Genomic DNA, 25,060 nt, shown 5'->3' with positions numbered 1-25,060 from the left:
GCTAGACTAGGTAATGGTGTATCTTCTGTAGGTTGCCACCTCATTTTACCCCTTTCCAGATCGTTAATGTTTTTAATGTACCCTTTAACTTGCATTTCCTAGAGATGCCATGTTGTTGCAGGAGACCTGTAAGTAAATACACCTAGCATATATCTATGCTGCCCAGCATAGTGAGTGCAAACACAGTCCAGCCTGGCTGTACTGGTATAGCACTGTGCTTCAAATGATATATTGCCCGTTTCTCAGCAGGCAACTTTTCTGCCTTGGTTAGAGTAGCTTAGGTATCTCAGCATGGCACTCCACTGTGAAGTGCACACATAAGCCTACTACCCACATTCAAAATCAGCCATATATGACTAATGTTTGCTCTCTGTCATTTTTGGGTGCTCAGTGGTACTTTTTCTCCCACCACAAGTTCAGATAGGTGCCTATATAAGCCTCTGATAGTTATTTTGTTAAAGAGCCGGCTGAAAGTCTGAATACATTTATTTCCACATGATTTTCTTTATGCCAGTATTCCACTAATATGGTCAAAAATGCTAACAGAAACACGAAGGTCAAGTATCCAGATACTGCAGGTCGGATGAGCCACAGCGCTCCCTCTCAAACCCTCCTTCCCTGCCCTCAGCAACCTTTTTGTACCCCTCGCTCCTTATAACCTCTTTCAGCCATGGCTGCTGTTGTGGTGGCACTACTCAGCCAGAAGCACCTGTAAAAAACAGCTCTCGAGAGCAGCAGCTGGTAGAGCTTTGCAGTATTTGTGTCCATTTGGCACCCCGGTCCCTTTTGTACTGCTGTTGCTTCATCTCTGCGGGCCGTCTAGAAATCTCAAGCAAATGCTTAAAATCTCTCTCTCTTTTTTTTTTTTTTTTTTTTTTTCCCTCTGCCCAGGCAGGAAGAAAAGGAGAATATGTCTGAGGAAACACAAATGGATGTTAGCATACATAAATCGTATTTTTTTGTTTTTCAAAGTCAGAACCTGGTAAGTTCATCCTCTTTCTTAGCATATTCATGTTTTACAACTTCCTTCAATTATCATTTCAACTCATTTCCCAGGTACTGAAGTCTATAATTTCCAAAATGACTGATAGCTTGTAGACGCAGGAAGATGTTTTTGCTCTGTCTCCTGACAGAAATACTATTACAATTACTAGATCATTTGAAATTCATATTACAGCTCACTAAAAGGCCACAATTAAATTGGGCCCCATTGTGTTAGCCACTACACAAATGTGTAACAAATGATATTCCAGGTCCTCAGGAAAAACACTTAATTCTAATGTAAACTCTTTGGGGCAGAAATTATCTGCATTTTTGTTCTGTGAGAATACAGTGCCTAGTGCTAGTGGAGTCTCTAGGCCCTATCATAATTCTAATACTAATAATTAACATTATTACAAGGTACTATTATTCCAATTTTACCACATCTTCCTCCCTCCTCTTTTTTTAATACAGTATCCTGAGAATGCATGTAATTCCTTCAATTGAAGCGTTTTCTTTTTAATGCTGTAGTGCTGTGCTAAGGACACTTTGCTCTGCTTACAAGGAACAAATTGTCCAATGGAATAAGCGTTTGATGGGATGAATGGTGTTTGGAGTGAGGACAAACGGCAAAAAAAGAGGCAAGACCATCAAAGCTGTTCTTCTGCTCCACGTGAATGTTACCACTTGTTCACTGTTCCACGATGAACTCCATCGGAACAGTGAGTTACTGGGAAAAGTCCTCCGTGCTGAGAAAGACGCACATGTCACGGCTGAGTCAGAAGTTGGCAACGGTCATATCGGCACGCTTTTTTTTTAATGTTCTTTTTCTCTCTTCCTCCCCCAAGGAAGTATGTTCCCTGGAAAAACGCTGTCATTTTTCAGTGTTCAAACCACTGCAGTTGTTGATGTTAAAAGTATTGTCCTTAGCCCAGATTGGGAGAAATAGGGACAAAATGTCAAAACAAAAATGCAGGATAACTTGGTGTTAAGATGTTACAAAATGCAACGCTGATTTAAGCTGGCTTGTTACTAAAATGCAGGAATTTGTTATTTATTAAGTTTCATTCCAAATACAGTGACTGTAAATGGCCTCAGTATCAACTTGGCATGTTTTCAGTTAGTGACTTACCTTGCAACAAAGATTAGAATCCGAGTGACATTAAGCCAGTTAAAATTGAATACATTTCAAGTACAGTTTTAAAGAACAGTGAAACACTTTACAAGAACTAGAATGGTGAACTGGCTAAGGATCTGTCCCAAAAATACAGGTGACATGCATAAACAGAAATGGATCTTCTCTTTTAGTAAAACATCATCCTAACTTTGATATAAGAAATAATCTAGAAGCAGTTACATGTTCAATACTAGCAACAAGACACACACAAGTGCTGGTCCTTACTACTTTTGAGTCTTTTTAAGAAATCACCCAATTATCTCAACTGCACCTTCTGAAAATGTTACTTTTTACCTCTAGCCTAGAGGTGTGTGTGTGTATAAACTGCATTGAGGATTAAAAGCCCCAAGAACATAAGAAGTACTATCAGTACTCAAGTGCTTTGTGTCAGTGAAGATCAGACAGTAAACAAGTCTTTCCTATCATTTTTCTAGCCCTTCTGGGCTTCCATTTGGGAGAAAGTGCTATGGAATTCTTCTGTAAGAAAAATGAATAGGCTTTGTACCAATGGCATTGTATTTCTTGCTGTTAAAAAATGACCATTTATTCTAGCAATATTTCTGGTACTAAATTCTCTTTCTTTTCTAAACATATATTAAATTAAACAGCATCCTTACTTTTCCAAAGGCTTTAGCACATAAATTGCACTTCAGCTTTCAGGTCTTTTTAAGAAACTATTTATTATGAATATTGTTACTTCACAGCAAAAGGATGAAAACATTCTTTTATATACAGGAAAACAATAGGCAGAATTTTTCTCACAGTGTAAGAGTTAGCATGTGGCATATTGTTCATTTCTCTAATTCCACTCCTTACACCTCAGATCAAGTGAATTTGCTGAGGTAAAATAAAAAAATGCCATTCAGCTCCGCTGTGCTCCGACTGGATTTTTTTTTTTTTAACTCTAGAGAAGTATTTAGCATGCACATTAAACAGATAAATATGTGGTCGCCCCCATCTTCAACATCCAGCTTTCCTTGTCCCTCATTTATGCTATCGTCGTCATTTGATTGTGTTATAAGCTGCCAGCAGTTCCACTGTAAGCCATGTTGTTTTGTGAAGAGGTCCTGTGGCGGGGTCTTTCTTGTCTTTGGCAAACTCTTCCTAAAGAGTATTTTTTTTTGCCAAGAGCAGTTCTTGGCACAGATTTGTCCACTTACAGTGACTTGCAATGCTGATACTTAATAGTCATCACCAGTAGCTTAGCAGTGGCAGTAGCTAAGATTGATAATGCAGCCTCTGAGATGTATCTTGCATGTTGCATTTCTTCTATTTGACAAATTTGGAAGACCAGTTTAATCAATATCAGCTAGGCAAAGAGAAAAGGAGAGATCCATCTTGAACTTTGGAGGATGTTTTATCACTTTTTATGTTCTTGAGAGAGAGTGCGAGACAAGAAGAATGTTTCAGGGAGAGAAGTCAGATGAGAATAAATTCAATAAACTGGTACCACTGACCCTTCAGTGGATGAGGAGGAAAGGAGGATGAAGAGACGAAGAGGAACTGCCTCAGCTTTCCTCAGCTACGTGGAGCAGGGAGAAGGCAAGGATGTGACGATGGCCATCCACGACACACAGTACGCTCCCCATACGAGAGCACGCCATCCCCCAGGCTCAGAACAACACAGCTGAGACCCTGAAGCTCGTAAGCATTAGGACGCAGTGATACCGCCTGTCCGTGATACCTCCTGTCCACTTGGCCACGAGGAAGAGGTGAGACTCCAACCAGAGGGAGCAACTGGAGGAGCGGCCAGGCTTCTGCCTTTCAGGCTCAGGCTCATCGGCCATACGGATGAACATTATCCACTTTATCCCGATTCATTCTCATCCCAACTCTGCTCTTCCTTTCTACCACTCTCACTTCCCTTCCTGTGTGCTGCCCGTGCAGCACCTAGGGCAACTGGTCCAGCTCTCAATCGGCCCTCAGGGGCTACCGCATCAAGCCTCACTCATAGAAAGGAACCTAAAAAACCACCGTCCTGACCTTGGTCCCTGTTTCAAAGATAATAAGCTAGTAAGAGTGGTTACAACAGTGAATCTTCCACACTGAGCAATGGACTTGTGTCTATCTGTGCACAGCAGCTCACTGGAAAAACACAGGGCAGAAAAGCAGTTTATTACACAAACGCAGCTCCTCATGGCGTTAAACCACTTTTATGAATTAAGCACTGTTGCTAGGAAAGTTCGGTAATTTTATTTATTTATTTTGCGGAGAGGCTCCCCACCCAATGGGCGCGCCCTCCCACCCCACCCCCGCGGGGAGCCCAGGTCAACCCCCCGCCATTTCGCGCCGCCGGGCACCCCCGCGCCGCGGCGGGTGAGGGGCGGACGCCCGTTGGGGGCGGGGGGGAAGCGGTCTCCCTGAGGAGAGGGCGGCGCGGGGGGGCGGTGCCGTGCCGTGCCGTGCCGTGCCGTGCCGTGCCAGGGGCTGGCTGCAGCGGCAGGAGCAGCAGGAAGAGGCCAGGATATTCCTGAATGAACGGCTCCCTCCTCACCCGACGCCGCCGCCCGGCTCCCGCCTCCCGCCTCCCCTCCCCGCTCCCTCCCGCCACTCGCCGGTGCCGCTCCAAGCCGCAGCCAGTTTCTATAGCGACGGCGCTGCTCCGCGGCTCCTCCGAGTAGTAACAAAGCCGGCGCCCGGCTCCCGGCCGCTGCGGGAGGAACAGGGCACCGTCTGCCGGAGCGACGCCGCCCGCGACGCCGCCCGCAGGTACCGGCGCGGGGGACGCCGCGCTCCTCTCCGCCGAGGGGGCTCCGCGGGAGCGGGGCGGGGGGCGCGCGCAGCGGCCGGCGCGCGGCTGCGGGCAGCCTCCCGCGGGGCGAGGCGGCGGCGGCGGCGGGGCGGGGCCGGGCGGGGCGGGGCGGCCCGAGGCGCGGCCCGGGGCGCCTGAGGGGAGCGGGGGGGTGGCGGGCCGCACTGGCGGGCACTGGCACACACGGAACTGCCGTTGGGAGCCGGGGGGTGGGGAGGCATGAAGGCATTTCTGCTAAAAGGGAAAAGTTGTGGGATTTGGGTTTGGGTTTTTTTTCCTCTCTCCCTCCCCCCACCCGCCCCTCGCCTCTGCCCGTTTTCCGTTGGCAGCTGGAGGCGGGGGGGGGGAAGCAGGTACGCCTGAAGCCGAGGGCAAATGGCAGGGCGAGAAGTAGCCCGTCTTGTGACTTTTTGAGTCTCAGAGGCGCAGGTGGCGTAAGGATGGTGCGGGTTCAACCGCGCAGCTCTGCCGTGAGCACTGCGTGTCTCGGGGGTCGCTTCTTCCCTGCCAGCCTGACAGGTCAGCTTAACTATCCTGGCAGCGGTTTGCAAGATAAGCTTACGTTGAGGGGGGAAGCATACATCGGGGCTTCCTTCCCTTTTGGTGACAAGGTCTTGCAACCGGTGGGCTCAGCTTATCTGCACTGAGGACAGCGTTTGTGCGTCTGAAGTGTCATTCCTGCTTATTGGAATAAAAAGTATGCTTTCCCCCGGGGGTTCCTTTGTTTACAAAGTTGAATTTGTTCAGTCTGACAAAGCAATACCGAATAGAATGACAGTCTTGAAATGTATTTCTTATAAAAACCAAGAATACAAAAGGTTTGGAACTGAAAAGTAACAAATCAAGAAATTGCTGCTTATTTTTAGGCATACGAGTGCCACAAGGTTTTATGTGAAATGAGTTTGTTGCTTTCAGATTCAGTCTCACTAGAAAATAGAGTTAAGTGGCAGAGATGAATATCACAGGCGTGCTTATCTTGTGCAAGCAAGGGTAGTCAAGAGCTATCTGGCTTCAGCTCTTGACATACTAATGTCAGAGGGTCAAGAGGAAGGTTGTTAGCAGGACAGTCGCCTGAACAATGTTGGCAGTGGTTGCATAAATAACATCTCAAGCACATTTATTTCAGCAGAAGTTGAAAATTCAGAGCAACTTCCTGATGATAACAGACCGGCTGACCTTGCATGATCAGGTCCTAAGGAATGGCTGTTATTGTTCCTTGCTGAATGATTTAGGAAATAACCTAACTGTAAGTCCAAGGTAAAATTGCACCATGGCATGCATGCAGCCAGTGGGATGCTCTAAACATGAATCTTCCTAGATGTGAACAGGAATAAATGGGAAATAACATGTGAGATAAGGAGAGTGTGGCTATCACAGTTATTGAGTGGGTAGACAAAATTGATATTTTAAGTAGCACATAATCAAAATGTCATCACATTATTCAAGACTTAAAACACTATATGTAAGGTAATATCAGGTACAAGAACCCAGAGTCTAATATTGGCTGGATGAAGTTTATTTGTAAAAATAATAAAGAATAAAAATTGTGGCTGTCAAATGAAAGGTGCATCTACCAAAGTCATCTCAATGGAAGAGATGAAAACATTTCTTTAAGAGAGAGAAGAAACAGCTCTCTTCAGCAGTTGTGAACACAGCTAGCATATAAACTTGAGACAGGCTTCTATTGGCAAGAAACGTATAACTGGAATTAAGTTTTAAATTAAGGTTAATCAGGGTTAAACACTTAAACTTTATCTATTGCTATGATATTTCTCATTTAAAATTTATTTTGAGAATTCAGATCTAATCAGTTAGAAGCAAAAAAAAACCCCAAATTTAGAGTGGAATTTCTTGGTTATGTTGATTGCAATGGTTTGCCCAGCATTTAAAAGTGTTTGTCTTATGCTTCTTTGTGAAGTGTCACAACAGTTGTTCTGTTAAAATTTAAGTCATAACTTGAATGACTTCTGTTTTTATGCAACACTGAAGAACAAACTCTTGAGTTTATTAAATGTATAAAAATGGAGACCTCAGGTTAGTATAGCATGATGGAAAATAGCATTTCAAGATCATATTCTGGGCTATCTGAAATTGAATGCACCTAGTAGGAAATAAAAGGTCAACTGTGTATAATAAAGACCTGGGGACTTCTGTTCCCTTGGTCTGCATGGCAGAGTATGAGCAAAACATCAGAACTCAATATGATCCTGTCTTAAAAGCCAAAGGGATAAGCAAAATGCTTATGGCCCTGCTGATATGTCACATTCCAATACTGAAATTGTTCTGTGTGGAACAATTGCAAACTCTATTTGATGAGGTTTATCAGAGAGGAAAAAATGAAGTGAAATGAAATGAAAGTTGAGGCAGTAGCAGGAAAGAAACAGGATAATGCACTATAGAAAATATGACCCATAATATAGTCTGACACATTAAAGAGCTTCTGATGGCTTAGGCAGTTCTAGCATCTAGATCATAGTTGTCCAGACAGTGTCATTTCACAACTTTTGGGGGCCCTTCAGTCCAAGCTAGGTTCATAAAAATCTTGTTCTCAAATTGTCATGAGAGTTCTGTAAAGCTTTTATACTGCACTCTGTACAGTGCTATAGGGCCACCTCAGGGGTCAATGCTTACCAGCTTCTCCAGTCCCAGTTTAATACGTGTTTTATCCTAGATTTGAGGACTCTAAGATAAATGCTTTTCCGAAGCTAGGATGCCGTAACCAGCAGTTATTTCAGGTATAAAGAGACACTTACCACCTACTGTCTAGAGGTTGCTTCCAGCAAGGTTGCTAAGGAGTATTAGGGAACCTTAAGAGCAAAGCTCAGGAAATTCTCCTGTGGCCTTTGCCCATGTTATTTGCTGAAATGCTTCCTAACCAGTATAAACTAATGTTCTGACAGTAATATACTGTGGGCAGACATGTGTACCTTAGAGTAGTGGAAGATATGATAATTATGACTTCCCTGTATAAAAGATAAAAATATGCAAGTATAAGAATACTATAGTAAGCTGCAAAGAACTCAGGCCTCTTGAAAACTACATCTTAGGTTTCAGATTAATTTACAAAAAACACATGAAGAAGTGTATCCATCTCTTAACCATCTAAGATGTGAAGCTTTTACACCACTAAAACACTTAATTTTTTAAACCTCAGCCCTCTGTCATTTTACTCAGCTTGGTTTTCCTGCAGATCTGATGCAATACAGCAGTTAGACACAGCAAACACCAGAATTAGCATAGCTATCCTTTTCTTGGTTTGTGTTTTTCACTATAGACAGACTAATCCAAATTTTCATGTCTGGTAGGGCTTACATCTAAATTATTCTGAAATGAGTGGATATTCATGTGAAGGTTTAACTCAAATTAATTATTCCAGGATTAGTACCTGTAGTAAAATTCTAAATGCATAACTCTCCAGACAAGCTCTGTGCAAACTTTAGTAAAAATTTAAATTATATAGCAGCAATTAAATTTAGTCCATGTAGCATGAGGACCTGAGATGCTCCAAAATCTCTGAAGTGTTGAGCAGCGACTTGAAATTCATTAAGGGTTTCCATGATATCTCTTGCTGTTTCCAGGGAATTTAGCCAAAGTGAAACAAAGTTATGATTCTCTGAAAACCTTGGCTCACAAATGTTTCGTAGGTATATATTGAGTTTTGGAGGTAATCAGTAATGGTCACTGCTACTGGTGCTGCTGTGTTCAGGAGCTGGAGTCGGGGGAAACTGTCTTGCCCCATCTCTCAGTTTTGCTGCTTCAATTAGAAGTTATCTAAGCGATAATGGAGAAGGTGGTGGCCTGGTAGAGAGCAAGGGTGTGATAATCTAGGTTTGAGAATAATAATTTAGGGGAACCTGAAAAAAAAAAGCTGGAAGATGCATGGGACTGAAGTCAGGAACAAGGCAAGGTTTAACATGCGCACAGTCTGTGATGGAGAGTTAAACCTGGAGTCAGGGAGCATGGTGGGAGCAAGCTAGTTGGGGCAGATATGAGGAATTGGGAAGAGATGGGACTGGAATTAGGACAGGCTGGAGGAGCCCTGGCCAGGAAAACCCATAGGTATTAAAATGTGTGCTCCATTTCCTTTTGGTGCCTGGCCCATAGTTGAAAGGCTTATGTTTTCAATCTATTTCTTTTAGGCTACTTTTTGTAAGGCTTCAAGGAACATCTGTGGCAAAGGCAGTTGTCAGGGAATGCAAACCTTTCCGCGGTAGTTTCGGGGAAGGTCATGTTCTGATGGGGGGAACTCACCATGGCAGGCAGTTCATGGAAAAGAAAGAGGCCTCCCATTTCAGATGATGGATGGATAGCCACTCTGTAAATCTCATGCAGGAGATGTGCTCCTATGAACTGAAATGAAATATTCCACCCTTGGTGACTCATGAGCATTGACCTGATCTGAATCTACTTGAAAAAGTGTCTGACCTTGAAGTTTTTACTGTGGAATAGTTTTACGTAAAAGGTTACAGAACTATAGTACAGTTTTAGTCATACAATCACGTATCATTTTCTTCCACAGGAAGCTTCGTTGAGTGTGCAGGACATTTGGCGGTCATTTAGTGAACATTTTGTTTTATTCTTGTTTAATTTGTAGCCCCCCACAGCCCACTCATTGCACATCATTTAAACCTCGTACCAAACAGAGCATTGTTCTTCTTTTATGGACTTTCATCTGGCTGTCACATTAACAAGCATACAAATGCAATTCAGTGAACTGAAAAAGATACAGGAAGATAAAAGCCCTTATAGTACATGAACATTATACAACACATCATCTGTACAAAGTATGATTCAAGCACTACCCCAGATTCCTGCTAAAGTTGTTTACAAACTTCTAGTTGGATAAGCTAAGTATTTTCCAGGTTAGAAGACACTCTGGCAAGCCTTTTCGAGCTTTGAGAGTTACTTGTAGGAATTACTTAACAGATGAAAGGCCAATGTCAACCTAATGACTGAGTGGGTTTGCTTCCACCACAGAATGCTACCATACAGATACTTCAGATGTGCCATTATGCATTAGGAAACAAATGGCTTCTGCAGACTCCCTGTGAGCCCAAGAATTCTTGTCAGTACCCGCAAGGTAACTCCTAAAGGGTCAGGCCAGATACCCTGCATGCTCAGCAAAGCTTCCTGTGAAAGAAATTCCTGTGTGGTTGTATAACCAAAACTGTATTATAGTACATAAATACAATAGAAAGCTGATGTTTTGTAACTCTCAAATAGTTGGCTTTGTCTTCTGTATATTGCAGCCATTTTACTCAAGTTCCCCATAACCGGTACCACTGGTATTTTGTGTTTTGCTAAAGCCATCTACCCCAAATTTGAAAACACACACACACACAAAAAAAGAAGAAAACATTGGTTATGGTTATTCCAAAGGTCACATCTGTATTAAAAATATAAAAAATATATTAAAAGTGTCTAGCTCCAGCCTCCTGACATTACTTCTTTTTATGTCTGTGTCCAGTAAATCAAAGAGCCCTTTTGTACTTGATGCTTTATTTCTGTCATTAAGTTGCCTCCCATTCTCGGTTTGGTAAACTAGCAGGTTTTGCTGTTTATCTCCAATCATTCAACATCCCTTTAAGAATGTGAGCATCAGAATTGTGTGAAATATCTTAGTATCACTCTCACTGAAGCAAGAATAGTAGTGTATATTGAGGTAAAAAATGCCTGTTTCTCTTTCCTTGGCATTCCCATGTTTTTAAATCCCTATTGCTAGGATTTAATATTCAGTGACTTGTCCTCTGTGACTTCTGTTCCTTTTCAGGTTATTTTTTTCCCAATAGATTCCAGCCTTCATTCTGAAGGTTTGGTTTGATGCTTCCAGACTTTGCACCTGGCTATATTCAGGTGCATTTTGTTTCAGTGAGCCAGGTTTGCCAAATAATCCTGTCCTCATAATTTACTGCTCTGCTAAATCTGGTGCAAACCATAAAATTTGTCAGCAGCTACTTTATATTTCCTTCAAGATCACCAGTGTTAACATCTACTAACCTTTGTCCTCAGGCCCCCATTTGAAACATCCCTATTTGATGGTTTCCTCTAGCAGACGTTTGTTGAGAAATGTCAGTCAGTTTTTAATCTACATGCTTTATTCACACTGTGCAGTTAGGTACCCCACTTACGTGAACAATGATACTTTTCTCTGTAGCAATCCTGTACAGTAACTATGCAACTAAAAAGAAAACACTTTAAAATTAAGAAGAAATTATCATTTCTTTTGTTACTTTCTCATTTTGTTTGTCTCACCTCAGCAAAGCTATTGTTAGATGGAGGCCCTCTCTGTATTTTTTTAATATTCTAACATATTCTGTCTATTCTCCTCCATCATAGACCTGAAGTTGTCTCATCCTTACTATAGGATTCTGAGATAAAAGTTCTCGATGATTATGCTGTTAACTGTCAACACCATGAATAACACTTGTTAAATAAATGGAAGTGAAGTATGATCTTACTGGTCAGATATATCTAAAAGGACCAAAAGAGACAGTGTCCCCTGACTGTATGGCCTATGTTGTCTTCTGTTGGCAATATGTAATATTTGAGACAATAGGTGATGAGTGTCCATTCATTTAAATATCAGTTAAAGATGAGGAATTTCCTTTCTCGCCATCTCTATTCTTTAAAACTCAGGAGCAAATATCTATCTAGTAGGATGAAAAACTGCCCTTCTTAATACCTTAACTTTCTCTTAGCCTAAAACATTAACATCTTAATCATAAACTACTGTCTCCCATAGGACGGAAAGAGAACAGAGGACATACCAACAATGAATCATCTGTTTTTATTATCAGTCATTCAGATGCTTTGGTGATGGATGGAGGAATATATAGCGCTCGGAGCTATGAGCCTGAGCTCGCCAGGAGTTGGGAGTTGGCAGGTAAGTCCGTGGAAGCTCACCAAAATGCTTTCTCAAGAATCACATCTCTTGTTTTACAGATTATATTTTTTAAAATTGTATCTTATTCTACAAAAGTATCTGTTTCAGCCAATGGGATCATACTTACATATATCTAATGTCAGTGGAACTTAGGCACGTATGTACCTGTAAATGTGCTCAAGTAAGGATCTGAAAAAGGATGCTTTCCTGGATGGGGAATAGACAAACAGCATTTACAAGAGTGAGGCAGAGCTGAAAATTAATGACATGCTGGTGATACAAAAAAAAAGAAGCAATAATACTGCATTTCCTTGGATCCCATAAAATTCCCAGGCAAGTTAGTTTCCAGACAATCTCATGACATCTGTCTGATGTCTGAATAAGTGAAATTCTCTTATATGAGTCCTTTGCCTACCTGTGCCATCTGTCAGGATGGTGAAAGCATTTTATAAGCTCTGGAATGGAGAAAAATTGAGTGTGGTGGTATGTATCTTCCTTCTACTGGTGTAACTCCCAAGATCACTTGCCCAACAGTGGTATGCTGTGGTTATGGATCTGGCAACACTTGCATTATAAAGTGTCTTTATATGAGCATAATGTAACACAGTCAAAGCATTTGCTTCAGGCTAAAGTGTATATTTTAGGAACTGAGGATAATTTTCAATGTGCTCATCAGTGTAAATATAAGGCTTCAGTAACACTTATTGATGTAATCTTTTATAATACAAATTCTCTTCAACTTTGGGACAGGGAGGATAGAAGCATGGCGCAATAACATGTAGAAAAACTTTATGATACTCTCTTTTAGTGCAGTTTTGTTATTCAGATATAGGTATGAATAAGAATGAATGTGTGGGTATTAGTGCAGTTTTGTTATTCAGTGTGGGTATGAATGAACAGCCTTCTGAACTTCATTGCATGTTAAAAATTAAGTCTCCTCACTCTTTCTGTTTCTGTTCTAGTAGAGTAAAATCATCTATAAAAATAATTTTGCAGGTCTTATAATCTGTTTTCACTATGAATACTATTAATACGATGATGTTTGAATCACCGTGTTGTCATATATATAGACTACATAGGATATATATTTTGAAATTCTGTAGGTCTCTTGAGAGTAGCATAGCTTTTCTGTAGTTATAGTCCATATGCACGCACATATATATTTATACATCTACCCTCTCCAGAAAGCTATGGTATCTTAAATTGCACTAACGTACAAACATATGTGTGTGTTTCTATTTGCAAGATAGGTCAAGAGTGTAGGTTGACATCACAGACACATATGTGGATATCACATATGTGCCGTGCTGTAAATTGTTGTACAAGCAGTTCATCCCTGTGATTTTTTGTTTGCCTATTGCTCAAGGAAGAGAAATAATTTCACACAATATGATCAGTAATGAGCAGCTGAGGACATAATTCTATGCAGGTGTCCAAAAGAGTAGTATTTACCGCTGGCCATAAAATAGGAAATTTTACCAAACAGTAATTCTGCCTTGCTGCATATTTGCCACCTCCTCCTTTTTACTGCTTTGCTCTGCAACTCTTTCAATACCAATGTATTGTATCTTTTTTGTTCTTTGTACTTATTTTTGTCACACGTTTTTTCATTTATGATCTCCTATGTGTGAATGCAGGAAAGCTAACTTTATTAGAATACAGTTTTTTTTTAAAAAGGTGTTTCAAAGAGTTACTCTAGATGTTTTGTTTTGCTGCTCACACACTAGCAGTTTTAACCAGAACAGTGATAAAGAATGAAACGAAACATGAACTAATGCTATGAGAAATATTAGCTCCTGCAAAATAGAAAAGATGCAGTGTTCAGCATATGACTGTCCATATTGAGGACTAAGGCTAACATTACTCCAGTATTTCTGATTTGGGGTTCTTCTGATAATGTTTGAACAGTTGTATTTGTCAGTATATTCGGAGATTTTCTTTTTTTCTTTTTCTTTTTTTTTTGGCTTCCATCAATGTTTGCATTGAGGTTGTATACCCATAAAATTAAAATCATATTTAATTTGGAGTGTATGTCTCACAGTAATGTGCATAGCTGATAGATTTGATTTGTTGCTATTTATTGTTAAAATATCAGCAATATATTTGATGACAGGCAAGACACAAAATATAGCCTCTACTGTACAGAATTTAGGGTCTAAAAAGGCAGAAGTACACTAGGGAGGATACTTAAGAAAATTCCCGAGAATTTACATTAATACTATTTGAACAGAGAAGGACATTAATACTGTTTGGCATCACTTTTCAATTGAAATGGTTTAGAATGGTTTACTGGGATTTTTGTTTGTTTGTTTGTTTTTAAACATAGAAAAGATGGGAGAAATGGGTCTTGAGAAAAAAAATGTGAGTGAGGAGAGTGTTTTCTGGACTTGAATGTGGATAAGAATGAATTTCTGTCCTGGTAGTATGCCTTTTAAAATACCTAGCTTTGTACTACCAGTGCACACTGTAATGTTTAGGTCACATTTTCTAGAGAACACACTGAAAGAGTATTTTAGACCATATACTGTAAACAGATGCTCTGAAGCATAGAAAAATGAGTGTGGAGCTCTCATATAATAGGCAAAGCCTGGAAGACTTGTGGAAGAAAACAAAGTGAATCCATATATTGCAAGATGATATTGTTCTGAGAGAAAAAAAATCTTAGGAAAGCAGTTTCATCAGCATTCATAGCACTAGGCAGAGGCGCAGTTCCTGTGAAGCCTGCTCCAGAAATGACATCATTCATCCACAGTGACATACTAGGCCACTCAGACTGGCACACAAATATTGAGCAGCTGCCCTACACAACTCCTGTTGCGTATTTCCAGCAGTATAAAGAGTCTAGTCAGAGATATGAATGGTTATTCACCCATCTGCAAAAAGAAATTTGGTGTGCTATGCAGCAAACAGCAAGCATCACACATTTACTAATGGGCAGTGCTATGATGGGGAAGCCACAGGGAATTGTGCTGATAGGAAATGTGCAAAGATTGGGCTTCTGTTCAGTTAAACCCTTTGGTTCCAACAATGTCATTGACGAAGCTCACTTCCTCTGTGCAGCTCCAGATGTCCATAAAGAACTTTTTTTTTTGCACACCAATCTTTCTTTCACATAAACAAAAAACTTCCACTAACACACCAAACACAGTCTTTGGACTGCTGGAGGTCTGAGAAGAAGGGGGGCTCAAGCACTATAGCACTGCTCTGCCTTCCCTCTCCTGGGTGCCAGGTGCTCTTGAAAGATTATTTTGGGGAAAAAGCTGTGAACATTGCATTTCTGCAGCTGGCTGTTGGGCACTGGGATATGGTAGGCAGAATCACATACTTCAGACCAGTTTTAAAGTTTCTCTTATTTACATTTTGAACCTAAAAGGACCATTGTTAAGGAACAGAGGAGTATAGAGGCGTATTTGATCGCCTGCCTAGACTGAGTGAATTAGCTAAACTGTGAATATCTCACCTCAAGTGATCATTATTGTTCATCATTGTGACAAGCTGGATGGAGCAAACATAATAATTAATACAAGGCGTTGTGGTGATGGTGTTGTGTTCCAGTTTTAAGTTGGTTATCCTGAGCTGCTGTTTTATTTAAGCAACTCTTGGATAATTCTGTTAGTTCTTTCTTCCGTCTTGAATCAGCATTTAAAAAGAGATGTGTCCTCTGAGTGAAGTGGGTTTAGAAGGGAGATGTCTGTGTTTGCATGTGTGTGCTCCTCTTTCTCCCTCTGTGAATATCCCTTTAGGGGATTGATTGTAGAGTACAACTATGTCTTACTATTTTTCTTGAAATCTCAGATAAAATTCTCTACTCAGTATTATTGTATGCATATGCTACTTGTTGACCAAAATGTTAATTTATCAATGTAATAGATGAAGAAGTATATCATGCTACTTTTCTTCTACACTTTCAGGAATGCATGAAGTGTTTTATTTTGGTCGAACAACTGTCATTAGCAGCAGTACCTTACTTGATGTGATTTTCATTATGAGGATACAGTAATGCTCATTTCAGCTCTTACCTTGAAGTATCATGTATCATTGTATTTTCCCTAATACATAGTAACACATTCAGAAGAATGGAAGTATGGTATGCGAGGCAACAACTTCCCTCCTCAGTAAACCTTCCTGGAAAACACACTGTGTGTTTGATCTGCTTTTGAAAATCAGAATCATCAGTCAGAGAAGTAATACATTACAAAGAAAATTATTGAAAAATGTGACTGTTTCTGTAGAAGAGATAAAACTAAATTTATCTTTATTTGATGATGCAGTTCATGCATGATTCAAATAAATGTCATCAAAGGTCAGTCTTGTTTGTATGTTTCTTTTAGTGTTTTTGTCCAAACCCAAGAATCTATAATGAAATAAAAGCCTGTGTACAAAGATTCCATGAAGTGCCTTGCTTAAACTTAATGGCCAACCTCATGTTTGAAGTAGAGAGGAGATTCGCCATCCTTTGGTATAACTAGACCCCAAGATATGACCCAGTTGGGTCTCCATATATGTAGGGGATGAAACTGGAACTCAGGAATTCAACAAATCTATTAGGAGTAGCCAGCTCTTTCAAGAAAGTATGCCCTTAGTTAGAAACTGGGGAAGCTGAGGGTTTATTAAGACAGTTTTGTTTCTCCAGAGCAGCACAAAATGATCCATACTGGCAACAGGAGGTAGCCATAAATGCCTGTTAAACTTCTCATATACTCTGTTCAATTTACTGCCCCTTTTTGCTACTGTTAAGACCTACCTCATCATTGTGTGTTTGCTTTGTGTGGGTGTTAGCAATCTCAGTGGTATGAAAGGCTGCCTTGTATCCTCCTCTAAATCACTGAAAGAGGCATGGAAGATTTGAATTCTTCGCTGTGAGCCAGGCATTAAACAAGTGCCCAAGGGATTGTGGACCCTCCATCTTTGGAGGTATTCAAGGTGCTGAGCAACCTGAATGAAGTGCAGCTTCAGAGCTCTCCTGGTTTTTGTGAAGACTTGTAATAGAAGTATTGATTGGTGTGAATGGGATTATGTGGGCGAGGAAGTGCCAGAAGGAAGAGCAGGCAAAGGGCTACTAGAATGACTTGATCACACCCAGATTAGCAGGTCATCAAGATCACAGTGCACATCTAGTGCAGCTTCTCAGGATACCTGCATCAGGAGAGACAAAGGACAGTGGGTAAATCCTGGTGACTCGCAGAGGTGGGACAGGGTGAAGAGACTGTTCACTGTTGGCCAAAGACAACAAAAAGGCACATCCAGCAGCACATGTTTGCCTACCAGCAAAAAGGAGCCAGGATGAGGACTGGATAGCTAGCATCCTTTGTCCTCCATGTCACTGCAAGGAATGTATCTCCGTGCCTGAGTGCTCTCCAGACTGCCTGGTTACCCGCACCTTGGTGCTTATGAGTATGTGGGTTGGAGTGAGTGAGGGAGATCAGCACACTCCGCTTCTGTAAGGGCTTCCATACAGCATGGCTACACTGTTGAAAGACAGTGTTGCAATACTGTTTTCTAGACTTTGCAGGAAGTAGGGTTTGGACCAGATGACGGCGATGACGGCCAGAGGTTCCTTGCATCTCAATTGTTCTGTGATTTTAGGACTTAACTGCAGGAATATGTTCTGTGGTCTCTCTTAAGCAGGAGGTAAGATTAGTATATTTTGATAGCCCTTTTTAGCCTTTAATGGTCCTTTCTAACCTTAAATCTTCATCTCTTCTGACTACGCATGTCCTCACCGGTGAGACTTAAAGATTTTGGTTTTTTTCTTTTTAAGATGGATTTGAGTCACCCAGCTATAAGAAAAAAAAAAGGCAGCATTTTCAGATCATAAAAATTACGGTTTAATACTCTCCAAAGGGATTTTTTTTAAATCTGCTAAATAATCCTACCCTTGAAAACATAGGGAAAAAAATCTGTTTAGTAGGTCTTTTTGATCAGAGGCTGTAAACTGAGCTCCAGAGTGCTGAGACTGAAACATCTCCTCAGTCATTAAAGCAACACTACCATTGTATTGCAAACAATGAGGATTACGTATCTACTTTAAAAAAATAAGTACTGGGAATGAATTTCCCAATTCATGGACCCCATCTTGTCACTTTCTTTCTTCACTGTGCTGAATTGACTGTATGAGGCTCGATCTGCAAATAGTCTCTCTCTTTCATCTCTACTGTAAAGTCATACATAGAATCAAGGCATGTTATTCAAAAACATGCATGCCCATCAGTTTTACTGCTATTGAGGAGTTGCTCTTGTTGGTTTGCTTGTTTGCTTTGTTTTACTTGATCTACTTACGAGTTGTGTCATCACACCTAGACAAGCCCTTATCCTTAATAGAATTTTCTGTTAAAGGAACCAAGCCATTATCATCTTGGTGGTTTAACAACTAAGTGAGTAAATGTTGTGAATGCTTTTCTTCACTGCTTCTTACCCCCAGTCTTTCCTGGATTTTTATAGCTACTATCATGTGTGATTGAACTTAACTGTGAGAGAATTTGAATATTCAACAAAGTACAAACAACTTCCTCCTGAATTTTTGCTGTGGCTGCTTTTCTCTGACATTTTACTCTGGCCAGTTTACTGGTGTCTCCAATGTTAAAAATGAATTTTAAGTTTTGTTCCTAGGTCTTCCCCTGCTTTACCATTCTCCATTACTATTTATCACATTCATTCTCATTAGCACGATGGGCAACAGAAACCAAATGTTGTTTCCCCATTTCTTATTAGGCCCAGATTAGTCCTGTGTTTTTCTGTCATCCTTCTTGTAGAACACATACAATTTTTCTCACAGACCCATCTCTGCCCATTACACCTTAATATTTTTGTACTTTGATTCCTGTAACTTGTAAGATATAGCCTGTAACCTATTCTTCGCTTGCTGACTTGACACTTGCATTGCTTCCCTTCAGAAGCTGTATCTGAACGTCTCATATCTTCCGTAGCCATCTTCCTAAACCATAAAATTCTGCATCTTTGAAACTCCTCACAAATTCGTCTAGTGTTTCAACTCAGGCTTGTTTTTATCATGTTTAAGGCCCTCTTTCACTGTCTGTGCTTTCTGCTGTGTTCATTCTCCACTTGCTGTAATTATGCCATTTTTTCTAAATTTTCCTCACTCGCATTTACCTGTTTTCTTCCATGCTGTCCATTACTGAGATCCATCATACTCCTGCCCTCCTTTTGCATTTATTCAAAACTCTCTTTTGTAAGGATCCCAGGAATCAGAAATAGAAATCTTGTTAAGCTATAATCTGTATTCAGTTACACTCGTGCATCAGCAATAACTCAATGGGATTGAGTTTAGTGGCTTTGCACAAGTATAAGGAAGGATAAGATTTACTAGATAGTGCTTTTAAGAGATGAAGAGCAGTTACCTTGAAGGTCCTTTTTGTTCCATTTAGATCTAGTGCTTAATGATGTTGATATTAAGATGCCATTGCAAGATGTCTGATAGTCTTTAAAGATAATTCTAATACATGGTACTGAGTTTAATTATCTGAATAGCTAAATTAAACCAAGTTAAATGGTTACTGTTTGCTTTTGATAGTGCATGGGATATGAAGCTCTTTTCAAAACCAGTGTTGTAGTAAACCAGTGGTTCTACCTGATACGTTCACAGAATATGAAACACATCTGAGATTTTAATGTCTCTTTTGGAAATGATACCGTCAGTGTGAGTGTATAAAATACTTCATTCACATGACACTGGATCAGTATGTCCTTCAGACTTGGTAGCCTGCCAGTGAGGCTGCCACAATGTGTACATTCATAAACATTGTCACTGAGTCTTGTCTGCCTCTTTCTGCACATACCAGTGTATTAAAACAAGTTTATCTTTTTGGGTAGGAAACAGTAACCCACAGTGTTTATGAATTACTAGATGCCATCACAGTACTTTACTGATACTGTTCCCCAGCTGGATTTAGACACTACAAAGCACAATTCTTTACAAGATATAACAACTTGACAATTAACTTTTTTTTGAGTAACAGAGCATCAGTGCATACTACAGATGAAAGCCAAGCAGAAATTAACGGATTTTTGTGTCACGGTCCCCCAATCAATCCAATCTGCTTTTTATCTGAGCAGGGATATTTAGGAATTGAATACATGAGGCACTAACAAGTTATAGGAACACCAAGAAGATTTTTATCCTATGAAACCAAAAGCAAGACAAAAGCTAATATGATTTGTTCCTATTATATTCGCTAGCACTGCACTTCTTTCAGTTGAATTACTCTTGATTTACGCAAGAGTACCTAGTTTACAGTATCTGTTTCTAATGAACTAGCAATATGTCCTATTGCCATTTTGCTAATCAAAAGACTTTTAACCACTCTGGCCTTTTACACAAAGTCATAAGAATACTTTTATTGCTGTACTATGCCATATATTGCATCATTTAAAACGCTGTACAGAGCTGTATATGCAGTTGAGTGGGATCACTGAAAGCTGGACATAGCTGGCATGATAGTCTCTTACTTTTTGCTGTAGAGAAGGAATGCTTAATTAATAAGGAAAAAATTCCACTTGGACTGGATGAAATAAATCAGAAAATTCACTCTGAATCAGTGGGCCAAAAGAATTTCACTTAGGGATAGGCGTATTCTGACAGTCCTTTCCCAGATACTCTCTCATTCTATCCAGTGCAAATAGCTCTCATGTATTGGAATATATGTAGTGTATGTGATCCAAGAAAGCAGCTTTGTCCTCAGAGATCAGTGTTAGGTGTGTATCTAGAAGGTTTTTGTGCATTTAAAGACAAAATTTAGCATTTTCAACTAATCTGTGATCTGGAAATTTTCATCGGGGTTCCACTCTTCCAGTGGATAATTCTTTTAAAGATAACCTTGTCAAATAAAAGAATTGTTCCTGTAAAGGCATTCTTATAAAGGGGTCTGTGTTTGGTCATGTGTGTCTTGATCCTGTATACAAAGCTGTGATCATTGCTGTGTGATGCATGGTTGCTTTTTTTGCAGTGGTCACTTGGTCTGGTGAATCCGCATAACATAAACTTCACTAGCTGTGCACCTGCTTCTCCCTCAGTTCACCTTTGTCTTATGATCAATGCAGATAGCAGTAAAGGCCCTTCAAAAATAGAACTCTGTAGAAGACTGTCAGGAAATCATGATAATTATGAAAGTTAAAGTTTCTCAAAGCTGTAGTTTTACTACAAGCCGTGTTACTTCAGACACCCAACATGTTAATTGGCTTGACAAAACTTGAAAAGGCATCCATATAGAGGAATACAACCAGATGTGATGTCAATAGCAATATTTGCATAAAGTAAGTAAGTGGAGATGAAAGTCTCCATTTTCTGTGGTTACTGATGCTCTGAATTACCTAGTTCAAATTGAGACATGTCCGAGTTTGGAAACTTGGAGAATGAAAGGTAAGACTTTTACTGTCTTCTAGGATATCTCCTACCACATTTCAAAATGCAGTGTTCTACAGCTTAATACTGTAGTGACTGGTTACAGTTAGGCAGGATATATTGGCAAGCACAGGATGATGTATACTGTAGGATACTGTAGGTAAGTTTGTCTGAATCTCCTGAGAACCAAGTTAAATTAGCTCATGCAAAACTATGTGTAGTCACAGATAGACTGCTTCCTGTACCTGACCTGCTTAGTTATCTCTAAATTGCAGTGCAGTTTAAAGTGTAGACATACCTTCTATTGCAAAATACATCCACCACAACTAATAGGAAGTGTCCTCCAGGGTGCACTTGCTCAGGGTGCATGTCTGAGGGTGCCCTCCAGAAAGACAACAGAAAAATCTGAGCTCTGAAGTCCTCAGGGAATATTGTAATCATTTGAGTCTGCAGAAGGTGCTAGAGCTAATTTTATGCAATTTCACTGAGAGCTCCTTCTGTCAAGAAGCCAAGCCCAAGGAAAACAGTATATTTTAACTTGCTGCAAATACGGCCTGTGTTTGCAGAGATTTGAGGAAGTCATAGATTCACAGCAGATGCTATGCTGCCTTCTACGCTGATTACCAATGCAGTTTTTGTAACCTTATAAACTATGGTCTGGTAGGCTAACAAACAGCAGGATGCCGTATTGATGCTTCAAATATGGAGCTTTTCATGGAAAAGTAATCGTATAAATAAAAAACAATGCTTCTCAGCTTTTAAATAGAGCTTACATTTCTCTATTCTTTCTTCTAAATTGTCCCTTCTTTGCAAATTGCATGCGTTCAGCCCATTGGAAATGAGCCTTTGTGAAATATGGCATCCTGTAATGTCTATTAAATAAGGTCGCTTACTAACTCATCTTTTTCATATCCCTTCTTGGAAAAAGAGGCATGTGGAGCATTCAGAAGCTTCCCATTCCTAAGTAAAATGAGAGTGGAAGAGATTCGTTTTGAAAATTATTTAAAAGAACATTTGTCATGTAAAATATCAGACTTTTTAAAATGCCCTTGGTTATGTTTCAGTTCTATCAAAGTTTCTTAATTAGGAGAAAGCAAGAAATGTTTTTGATTTCCTGCTTTGTTCCATAAGGCTCAGACAAGCTTCTCATTTTTGATACTGAACCAGAAAAAACGATATCTTTTGGAACACTCAGTGAAAGCTGCTACATTGCTTTTGGGATTTGTACTACTTTAAGTGAAATTCAGAATTTGCTGGTGTTCTAATATATAATTTTTCTAGCCTTGTGCAATATGTAACAAAGCATTTAAACTAAAATCCCAGTTCATTATAACCAGTTAAGAAAATACCAGTATCTGTTCTCAGTTATTAATTTACATTAACTCAGGTAAACAGGCAAGTGTAAGGACCCTCAAAAGACTGTATTGCTTTTTAAACCTTTAGAATTCCCTTTTATATTCTGTCTGTTTCCTTTCTAGTTAGTTTAATGGGCAGGCTGTGTTTCTGAATATGTCAGAATATTTTTGAAATTTCAGAAGCAATGCTTTCCCTTACTCGATTTTATTTTTTAAATATGCTCAAACATAAACACTTCAAACATTTTGAATTAGCTGAGCAATTCAACTGTTATAGTTACAAATGATGTCAAAATACTGTAGCTCTGCTCAAAACAAAGACACTTTCATACTTGCTGTTGAGTTTATGAGACTTCATTGGTGTAACTTTTTCAGATGATGAAAAATTCGGAGAGTCAAGGTTGTCCTCTTGCCCAAGCAGGCAACTTTTGATGAAACACACTTTCCAGACACCTATGAGGGAGATGCACCGTATTTTTAGCTGAGTTTTGATATGTTACATGTGCTATGGATATATCCTCAGGTGTGCTGAATTCCCTGCTTATTTCTTCAGCCCTTATTCAGTCTGCAGGGCAGGAAAAAGGATACCTCTCAAAAGAGGTAGCACTAGTCTCAAGGCAACCACTAGTGACCATTATGCCTTCAGAAATACCCAGAGTGTATCGTGCTTCATCTTATTCTCAGTAGATTCCTTTGTACTTTAAGATCTAGGATGGGATGAGTTTATATATCATAAAGCAGATTTTTCTTTGTCCATTGAGGAAATGGACTTACAATTTGACTGAAAGTCTGAGGTCTGGTAAAAGCTTAGCTCTTCAGAGCTAATTCTTGAGATGTTATGCCAAACTAGTTCCTTACAGACTGTAGTCTCTATATTATTACTGTATATACAGATTCAAACCATGAGGATTCTGTTCCTCTCTGGAAATCTTATATCAAGTAGCTCTGAACCTCTTTCGGTAGGGGTTCACAGTGAGTAAAAAAAGACCACATTTCACAGCTAAACAATGTGTTAAAACCAGAGCAATTCGTAATAATCTTCTTGAAGTTTAAGTCTCTTATAAAGCTTCATCTGAGTTAAGCAAATCTCATGAGCAGAATATACCAGCAATTCTGAGACTAGTGGTGTAGCACTTCGTGAATCTCTGACAATCCTGGAGTCATTTCCAGCAGTTAGGAAGGTATCTCCAGACTAACACTTTAAGCTGCTGCTGTTTAAGAGGATTCTGTATTCCTTGGTGGCATAAAATAATAGCAATAAATTTTCTTACATTTTTTGGCAGAGTGCAGCTGTGCATATTGCTTAACACAAATTAATTCAATCCATTTCATCCTTTTTTTAAGTATCTGCAAATTTATCTCACATACCTTTGTCTAGAATTATCTGTGTGCCTGCAGTAACTTTTCTTTGTAGTTTTGTAGTTTGTTTGCAATCAATTACCATGCAACTGTGAGGCCCTGCTGGATGAAACGGAGTTGCTGTGATGCTTCTTAAAATCTCATTTTCAGCAGAAACGCTCAGATAAAAATATGTAAGTAATTATTAAAATATATTTTCTTCTATATTCACCTATGCTATAAAGGTCATGGTTTATTATGCTTTTATAAAAAATCTGATTTCATTACAAGACTTTTTCCTTTTCATTATTTTAGGGAACTTTAATTACCAATGAAAAATACTTCTGAAAATCAATTGATAATACAATTGTTTAATGCAGGATAATACCAGCAGGTGCCTGAAAAAACGTTTAGTTAAAAACAAATTTCCTAGGTTTCTAGTATTAGTTTCCCTGTGTATAAATCAGGCCAAGTGGACCTTTTGCTGTTAAGTGCAAATATTTGGTCAAAGGGCTACACAAGTTATTGTCAAACTAACGTCTCCTAATTGACACTAACCTGTTGGGATTATTCCAATCCCAAGATGCAACTGAAGGCACACCACTTAGCTTCACCACACATCCACAAGATCTACTAATGTTGTATTTTCAAGGCATCATTTTTTTTAATGTATTCACTGTCTTTTAAACATATTGATAGTGACATTTTCCTTTGTTACCTTATGTGATTCTAGTTACTTATAATAAGGTCAAGGGAGATGTGAGTATAGGCCTTTATTTCAGGTACCAAATATTTTTTATATTGCAAAAATATTTTTTTTATCCTAGCAACAGATATTTTAAAATATGTATTTTTAGTGAATAAAAAATGTTCTTCTCACTTTTTAGTAAATCCAGATAACTGTATTGTTTCCTGAAGTCCCCTCCCTTCTCCGCTGAAACTATTTGGGCCTATCAGCCACATTAGCTTTTGCCTGGCAGCTTTTCAAAAGGGTGTGCTTGTAGAAGACCAGGCCTGGAAAAGTTGTTTTATAAATTGAAATCTGTATTGATGTTGGATTATTTTGTCACATGTGGTTTGCAAATGTTCTGTGACTGAAGCAACTGCAGTTATTTCTTACTATTTTGCTTTCAGCACAGGATAACCCGACAATTAGCCACAGTGCACCACACTGAGCAGCAATTAAAGAGAAAACCCTACTACCAACTATAAGCAA

At 39.6% G+C, this 25,060-nt stretch overlaps 1 long non-coding RNA gene across 1 annotated transcript; it reads left to right on the top strand.

Moving 5' to 3' along the window:
* The first annotated feature begins 6,077 nt into the window (after nt 1-6,077).
* LOC134136265 (uncharacterized) lies at nt 6,078-24,002 on the top strand. The gene is made up of 3 exons (XR_009957471.1): nt 6,078-6,156; nt 11,653-11,793; nt 23,921-24,002. It is a non-coding gene; the product is annotated as an uncharacterized LOC134136265 (long non-coding RNA).
* The last annotated feature ends 1,058 nt before the right edge of the window (nt 24,003-25,060 follow it).

Source organism: Rhea pennata, chromosome 2 (assembly GCF_028389875.1).
Source record: "Rhea pennata isolate bPtePen1 chromosome 2, bPtePen1.pri, whole genome shotgun sequence".
NCBI lineage: Eukaryota > Metazoa > Chordata > Aves > Rheiformes > Rheidae > Rhea > Rhea pennata.
Note: the sequence above shows the minus strand (reverse complement) of the source record. Positions and strands in the feature narration are given on the sequence as shown.